The sequence below is a fragment of the Dasypus novemcinctus genome, chromosome 21 (assembly GCF_030445035.2).
Source record: "Dasypus novemcinctus isolate mDasNov1 chromosome 21, mDasNov1.1.hap2, whole genome shotgun sequence".
In the NCBI taxonomy this organism is placed as follows: Eukaryota; Metazoa; Chordata; class Mammalia; order Cingulata; family Dasypodidae; genus Dasypus; species Dasypus novemcinctus.
In genome coordinates, this window is record NC_080693.1 from 36,273,848 (window position 1) to 36,282,145 (window position 8,298).

At 44.5% G+C, this 8,298-nt stretch overlaps 1 pseudogene; it reads left to right on the forward strand.

Annotated features, from left to right (window-relative positions):
* The first annotated feature begins 1,294 nt into the window (after positions 1–1,294).
* On the forward strand, positions 1,295–3,259 carry LOC101444593 (activating signal cointegrator 1 complex subunit 2 pseudogene; annotated as a pseudogene).
* Positions 3,260–8,298: the final 5,039 nt, after the last annotated feature.

Sequence of the window (8,298 nt, forward strand, 5' to 3'; positions counted from 1 at the left end):
GCTTTTGTATATATTTAATAGATTTATTCCTAAGTATATGATTTTTTGATACTTTTATAAATGACATTTTAAAACATTTTATTTTCAATAATTTTAAACTAAAATGTTGTAAAATTAATACAAAGAATTCTTTGTACTCTTCATCCAGTTTCCCTAAATTTTTACATTTTACCACATTTGTTTTTATCAACTTTTCTCCCCCCAATACACATTATTGGTAAATGGTATCATTTTTCAATCTTATTTTCCATTGTTGCTAGTATATTGAAATAAAGTTGATATTTTATTTGACTTTGTATCTAGTGACCTTGCTAATTTCACTTGTTAACTCCAGATAGATTCTTTGGCTTTTCTACATACATAATCATGCCATCTGTGAAAAATGACAGCTTTACATCTTCCTTTCCAATCTTCTTTTATTACTTTTTCTTGCCTTATTGCACTGACTAGGACCTCAAGTAACTTGTCAAAGAGAAGTATGAGTGTAGACATTCTTTTCTGGTACTCAAATTCAGAAGAAAGGTGTTCAATATTATACCAGTAGGTAGGATGTTAGCAGTAAATATTTTGTTGATATTATGATAAAGAGTATCAACAAAATGCCTATAAAGCCCAAATGCACATCAAATAAACTTATACGACAATTAAAAAGAATGAATAACTGCTTCATTCAACAATACGGTAAATCTCACAGCTGTAACAATGAGCCAGAAAAAAAATTCTGTACAATTCCATTTATATGAAGTCTAAGAACGGGCAAAACTAATCAAACCAGTGATTTCTAAGGCAGAGAATTGACAAGGAAGCGGCATGAGGGAATGTATTAATCTTGATCTGGGTGGCAGATACATATTCACTGAGCAGAATATATACAATTTATGAACTTTAATAAAAAATTTTTCAGTTATGCTTTAATAAATTCTATGTATTTTTACATGGAACCATAGTGTTTCTATCAGCAACAGCCGTTATTTTCAGCTGGTCTACACTCCTCCAGCTTACCTTCTCAAACTTCTTTTCTCTTTTTTGCCCTTGCCCTGCCTGGTGACTATTTATTCCAATTTTTAAATACCTCTACCAGCTAAGTCGATGTGAGGACTTTATTTACAGTAGTTTATGTTAGTATAACTGTAGACTTTTCAATTATGTTTTTGTAAGCTGCCTTTGAAAATTCTGATACCTGCCAGGGTTGTCACCCACACAGCTTGAGAATCATTGGTCTACCTTGCTACCCTGATGCAAATAACCTTTTTGAAAAAGGAAAAAGTGTGATCTTCCAATGGTTTATTTTACCCAGCAGCCAAGTTACTATAAGGACCTGGATGAAACTGTGCCCACCATCCTTCAGGTTTTCAGCAATATCCTTCAGCACTGTGGATTGCAGGGCCATGGGGCCTGTGCCACACCCCAGAAGCTTGAGGAGAGAGGTCGGTCGACTCCCAGCAACATGCCTCTCTAGGAATGAAAGGACATTGTTCTCTCCCTTTGTGATACCTGTACTACTCTCTGGGCCTTTCTGGACATCTTCCCTTTGGCCTGCCAATCCTTCCAGAAACACGACTTCTGTTACAGACTAGCTTCCTTTTATGAAATGGCAATTCCCGAGCTGGAGTCTGCAATTAAGAAGAGGAGACTTGAAGACAGCAAGCTGCTAGGTGACCTGTGGCAGAGGCTCTCCCGTTCCAGGAAGAAGCTACTGGAGATTTTTCACATCGTCATGAACCAGATCTGCCTCCTTCCTATCCTTGAAAGCAGCTATGACAACATTCAGGGCTTCATCGAAGAGTTCCTTCAGATCTTCAGCTCCTTGCTGCACAAGAAGAGGTTCCTCCAGGACTACGATGTACTCTTCCTCGTGGCCAGTGATGTTAGCTTGCTGCAGCAGGCCTCCTCGGTCTTGGATGAGACACGGACCACCTACATCCTCCAGGCGTTCGAGAGTGCTTGGGAAGGAGTGGACAGATAGAAAGCCATGGATGCTAAAGAAGACCCACCAGTGGTCGAGGGCCCCAGAGGGGTAACAGTGATGACAGAGTTGGGCCATCAGTCATCATCACATCTAGAGGAAGAGGAGTGCTTGGGGGCTGCTGCTGCTCTGGGCCCCTCGGTGTGCGGTGTGGAGCTAGACTCACTCATTTCCCAAGTGAAGGGCCTGCTGCCGGACCTCGGTGAGGGTTTTGTCCTGGCCTGCCTGGAGCACTACAGCTACAACCCGGAGCAGGTGATCAACAACATCCTGGAAGAGCGGCTGGCCCAACCCTCAGCGAGCTGGACCGCAGCCTAGACAGACAGGTAAAGCCAGACCCGATGCCCCTGCTGACGTCTCGCCACAACGTCTTCCAGAACGATGAGTTTGATGTGTTCAGCAGGGACTCAGTAGACCTGAGCTGGGTGCACAAGGGCAGGAGGAAGGGGGAGAACATGCGGTGCCTGCTGAACGACAAGCGGGCGGTGGAGGCGCAGCGACAACGCTACGAGCAGTACAGCATGGTGGTGGAGGAGGTGCCTCTGCAGCCTGGCGAGGGCCTGCCCTATTGCGGTGACGACTACGAGGACGAGTATGATGACACGTACGACGGCAACCAGGTGGGTGCCAATGATGCCGACTCAGATGACGAGCTCATCAGCCGCAGGCCCTTCACCATCCCTCAGGTGCTGAGAACCAAGATGCCCAGAGAAGGGCAAGAGGATGAGGAAGACGAGGGCGAGGGCGAGGCTGAAGCTGAAGAGGAGGCCCCCAAGCCTGACCACTTCGTGTAGGACCCTGCGGTGCTGAGGGAAAAGGCGGAAGCCAGGCGCATGGCCTTCCTCGCCAGGAGGGGAACCCAACATGACAGCTCGACGGCAGTGGCCGGCAGCCCCCGGGGCCATGGGCAGAGCCGTGAGACCACCCAGGAGCACAGGAAGAAGGAAGCCAACAAGGCAACAAGAGCCAACCACAACCGCAGAACCATGGCTGACTGCAAGAGAAGCAAAGGCGTGATTCCGTCCTGAGGCCGCCGGCCCCAGGGCCAGCAGGGAGGTGGCGGCTGGACCACCAGGCTGCATCACCATAGCCTGGGGCCTCCGCACCATTGGTCCCCACTGGAGCCCAAGTTCAGCTCAACTGCTCAACAGCCTCAGCTTTGCAGCCCCTAAGAAGGCCGCCTCGTTGTCCACCAGCCAGCCAGCCGTGAGCGCCTTCTTGCTGAACACACAGTGCCTTACCTCACAGCAGAGGAGTCCACGGGGCCAGCAAGCCCTCCCCCAGCTGTGCTCCCCCAGGCAAGCCCCCCCAACCTCGTGCAGCAAGATACCACTTCCCTTTTTCCCTGGACGGCAGGAAACCTGTAAATTAAAAACATTAAAAAAGGGGAAAAAAAAATTGTGTTTGTTCCTAGACAACAAGGCATTTGCAGATCATCTGTTCAAACATGAGTAGAATTTTTCTACTCAATAAGAGACTTCCCCTTATTGAAAATCAGAACGTACAGACTACTGGTATCTCTCCCACATTCCCAGGATTCTTAAAAAATCACTAATAGTAGGTCCATTTTTGTTAGCGGAACATACTTTTAGTTCTCTTGTACCTGAGCTTCCAGACCTGAAGCCTAGACTCATTGAAGCCTCCTTGGTGTTTCCAGTACCTACTGTCCAATCTAAGGGATGAGAATGAGGGGTGTAGCTCCCATTTGCTGCTTGCCTCCCAGCATTTACCCCCTGCAAGTTCCCCTTTCTAGTATCTGTTTAGGGATCTATCTGGTTCTAGGTAGACTGACTGCTCTCATGGCTTTCCCAGCACTAAAACCCTTTGAAGAAGGCTAAGCCAATTGGCACACACCATTCTTCTGTGTACAGTGATTGGTTCAGGGCTGGGCATGTACCTAAGCCTGTCCAATTAGAATGAAGCTCTGGACTTTCACAGGGAACTGTGAGACAATATATTGCTATCTCAAGAGGTTGTGATGAGAAGCAAGGGCTTGGGAAGGAGCCAGCCACGAAGGATGGTAGACCAGACACTTGCTCTCCTGATGTCACAAACTGGTAAAACCCCATCTGGACTTTTATTTACTTCAGTTAGTTAGTTAGTTAATTAATTAATTCATTCATTCATTCATTTATCCATTTCTCCAGTTTGAGTTTGGCTACCTGCTATTCGCAACCAAAAACATCCTGATACCAAAAGGCAACTAATGCTGAGACAGTATCATGTGCCAGGCACTGTGACAAGCACTTTATAACCACTGACATTTATTACAACACCTGAATAAGGTAGATGCTGCTTTCTCCACTTACAGATAAGGAAACTGAGGAGGTGAGAGAGCAAATGAACTGCCTTAGCCTGGGAGACAGAATTTGAACTCAGACCTGTTTTTCCTCAGTGTCATTTTCTTTCCACCAGTTGTCTCTCTCTTAACCACCATGCCCAAGTGTGTTCTCCATTTTCTGATTTGAAGACATTCTCCCTGGCGGAGACTGACATGAAAACAGATATTAATAGTTCTGCTTTCTTCTAATCATGTCTGCCCTATGACGTAGCGTAGCATCCCCAGAGCTATTTTCCATGAAACAGTAATGTCCTACTACTTGCTAATAGATGTGCCATGAAAAAAAAATTGTTTTGTGGTTATATTAGTTTGGGAAATGGTGCTCCATCTTGCGATTATAAGTGCGTTTGCCCGTTTAAGGCTCTGATAAATCCTGCAGTAATTAACCCTGTTTACCTTCATTTAAACTAGAATTTCCCAAACTTATTGCTCACAAAAATCAGTTTTGGAGGAATGCTTGTTAACATTTTGGTGAGATACTAGTTTGCTGGAATATTAGTTTGGGCAATGCTGATGTAGTGGACCAAACACTAGGTTTGGTATTGGAGACTGTCATCTAGCCCTTACAAGTCTATTTAAGCTTTGATGTGTCTGAGTAAAATAGGCCAATAATTCCTTCTTGCCTCACAGAGTACTATGAGAATTCAATTAAGATGATATCTATACGAGAGCCGTAATAGCTAACATCTGTTGTGTGTTCATTCTAGCATTGCTTAAACACTATGTACTTTGATTCATTCAATTCATACTGCACCCCTCTGAGGTAAATTTTGTCTTTGCACTTGAGAGAAATGATATACTCGAGGGTCTCACAGTCTCTAAGTGGAAGACCCAGGATTTGATCCCACATCTCCTAGGTCTAGAGCCTGAACCACTGCACCATTCTGCCTCTCAGCTTTTCATGCTTTGAACGTGATCAGGAGGTCCTGCAACAGCCTTTAGTGCATTTTCCAAGATTCCACTCCTTGTGCACTTCAGCAATCTTGCTTCTACCTTGGCCACTTTAGCCCAGAGATAATCTCGGAACTCCTATACTGTGCTCGACAAGCTGCTGGAAATCCCATGTTGACACACCAAGGCATTTTTACCCAGGGTATGGGCACAACTTCAAAATAAATGACATTGGATTTCAGATCAAAATAATACGATACTAGATCCAGTATCTGGGATGAAGGAGGAAATCTCACTCTGCTTTGCACATGGTAGACCTGCTTGGAGGTCAGCACTTTTCCCCTTTAAAAAATTGGGGTATAATTTATATGCAATAAAATGCACAAAATCTAATTGCATTGATTTTTACGTAATTACACACCAGTGGAACCATACCCCCCCATCAAGATATAGAGCATTTGTAGTGTCCAGGAGGGGCCCCCGTGCCTTATTCCTTGTACCCCTCTGGAGGTAATCTCTATTCTGAAATTCACCATAGATTAATTTTGCCTGTTTTTGGACTTTTCACAAGTGGAATCATACAGGGTGTACTCTTTGTGTTTAGCTTCTTTTACTCAATATTATGTCTATGAAATTCAGCCATGTTCTTGGTTGTAGTAGTAGTTCATTCCTTTTCAATGCTGTATAACTGCGGCCAGCAGGTTTTTCTGTAAAGGGACAGACAGTGAGTACTTTTGACTTTGGAGGCCATACAGTTTCTGTTGCAACTACTCAACTATGCCATTGTAGCTTGAGTGCAGCCAAAGACAATACATAAACAAATGGGTGTGACTGTGTTCCAATAAAACTTTATTTACAAAAATAAATCAATTTTTAAAAAGGGCACTAAACTGGTAGTTCCTCCAGTTTTGTGATAGAAGTAAAGGCAAATTTAACAACTAGTGCAGCTTGAGTACTGATCATTCAGAATGATATTGTGACTAATGGAAAGAGACATAAACCATAAATAACCAAAACAGTTCTGCCTATCCAGAGAGGAACCCACCTTCACCCAACTTGCTGTCAGACCACTATCTGTTCTATTGCTCTACTCTGTATCTTTTTTTATTTTCATTTATTTCTCTCTCCTCCCCCCCCCACCCCCCAGTTGTCTGCTCTCTATGTCCATTTGCTGTGTGTTCTTCTGTGTCCACTTCTATTCTTGTCAATGGCATGGGAATCTGTGTCTCTTTTTGTTGTGTCGTCTTGCTACATCAGCTCTCCGTGTGTGTGATGCCACTTCTGAGCAGGCTGCACTTTTTTTCGCTCTGGGCAGCTCTCCTTATGGGGCGCAGTCCTTGTGCGTGGAGCTCCCCTATGCGGGGGACACCCCTGCATGGCACGGCACTCATTACACGCATCAGCACTGTGCATGGGCCAGCTCCACACAGATCAAGGAGGCCCTGGATTTGAACTGCAGACCTACCATGTGGTAGGTGGACGCTCTATCCATTGAGCTAAGTCCGCTTCCTGCTCTGTATCTTAAGTACCTACATTTTACAGACTTCCTTGCCAAATGGATTCCTACCCATAGAAATCAGTGGTGGAGACTCTAGAGAGTGAGGAAAGGACAAGACAATCATCTCCCCCCCCGCCCCCCCTCTGCCTTGGGCAGCAATTCTGAAAATGGAGATATCCTCTCTGAGTCTCCAGCTTCTGCCAGAAGGTATTCTGTGGTTATAGATTCCACTGTGTGACCTCAATTTCATTAAAACTACCTCTTTCCTTCTCCTGTGTTGCTTAAAAATGGTAGCACCTTCCTGCTATTGTTTATTTCTGGGTTGCTTCATCATCTACTGACTACTTAATCTTACCTTCATCTGAGCATCTAGATCCCTGAATTAAATTTCTTTCATTTGGTTTATCTAAAAAAAAAAAAAACAAACCCAAAACCACAAAACAAACCACAAGTTTATTTACAAAAATGGGGAACAGCACCAAATGTTTAGAAAATTGATAAACAGACCAATGGATTGATAGACTATTTGGATAGAAAGAATGATACAGCAAATGTGGCAAAATGTTAGAATTGTTGGATCTGGATAGCTGGGGGAGAGGGGTTTGTTGGAGCTTCCTTTGCAGGTTTTACATTATTTTTGCAACTGTCCTGTAAGTTTAAAATTATTTCAAAATAAAAAGTATAGGGAAATGGACTTGGCCCAGTGGATAGGGCGTCCGCCTACCACATGGGAGGTCTGCAGTTCAAACCCCGGGCCTCCTTGACCCGTGTGGAGCTGGCCCATGCGCAGTGCTGATGCGCGCAAGGAGTGCCCTGCCACGCAGGGGTGTCCCCCGCGTAGGGGAGCCCCACGCGCAAGGAGTGCGCCCGTAAGGAGAGCCGCCCAGTGCGAAGAAAGTGCAGCCTGCCCAGGAATGGCGCCGCCCACACTTCCTGTGCCGCTGACGACAACAGAAGTAGACAAAGAAACAAGACGCAGCAAATAGACACAGAGAACAGACAACCGGGGGGGGCGGGGGGGGGGGGGGCGGTGTGTGTGGATTAAAAATAAATAAATCTTTAAAAAAAAAAAAGTATAAGAAAAAAAATTAACAAAAATTAGGTAAAAGACCAGATTTGACCTGTGGGTTGTACGTGGCTGACCCCAGCTGTATAATATTCTCTTATCTGAATATATCATAATGTATTAATTACCCATTCTCCTGTTATGGATATTTGGGTTATTTCCACTCTTAGATATAATGATAAACAGTGCTATGTGTTTTGGGGAATATAAGCACTCATTTTTGTTGGGTAAACCTTAGGAGTGGAATTAAATCATTAGATAGGCATATATATATAACTATAGTAGAGACTGCCTGCCTGCTTTGTCTTTTATGGACCCCAGAAGACATCATGTTCTCGAATGAATCCATTCCTGTGGTACCCTTAGATTCAGTTACGGGACTTTTGATTAGATCAGTTTAGGGCCCTTGATTGGACCATGTCGGTGACCCAGGTTGGGTCTCTGCTTTCTTACTGGAGAGTTATCTAAATGGAGACACAGAGAGAAAGAAGAGACACAGAGAGAGAAGAGAAAGAGAGCTGCCACTGTTTTTGACC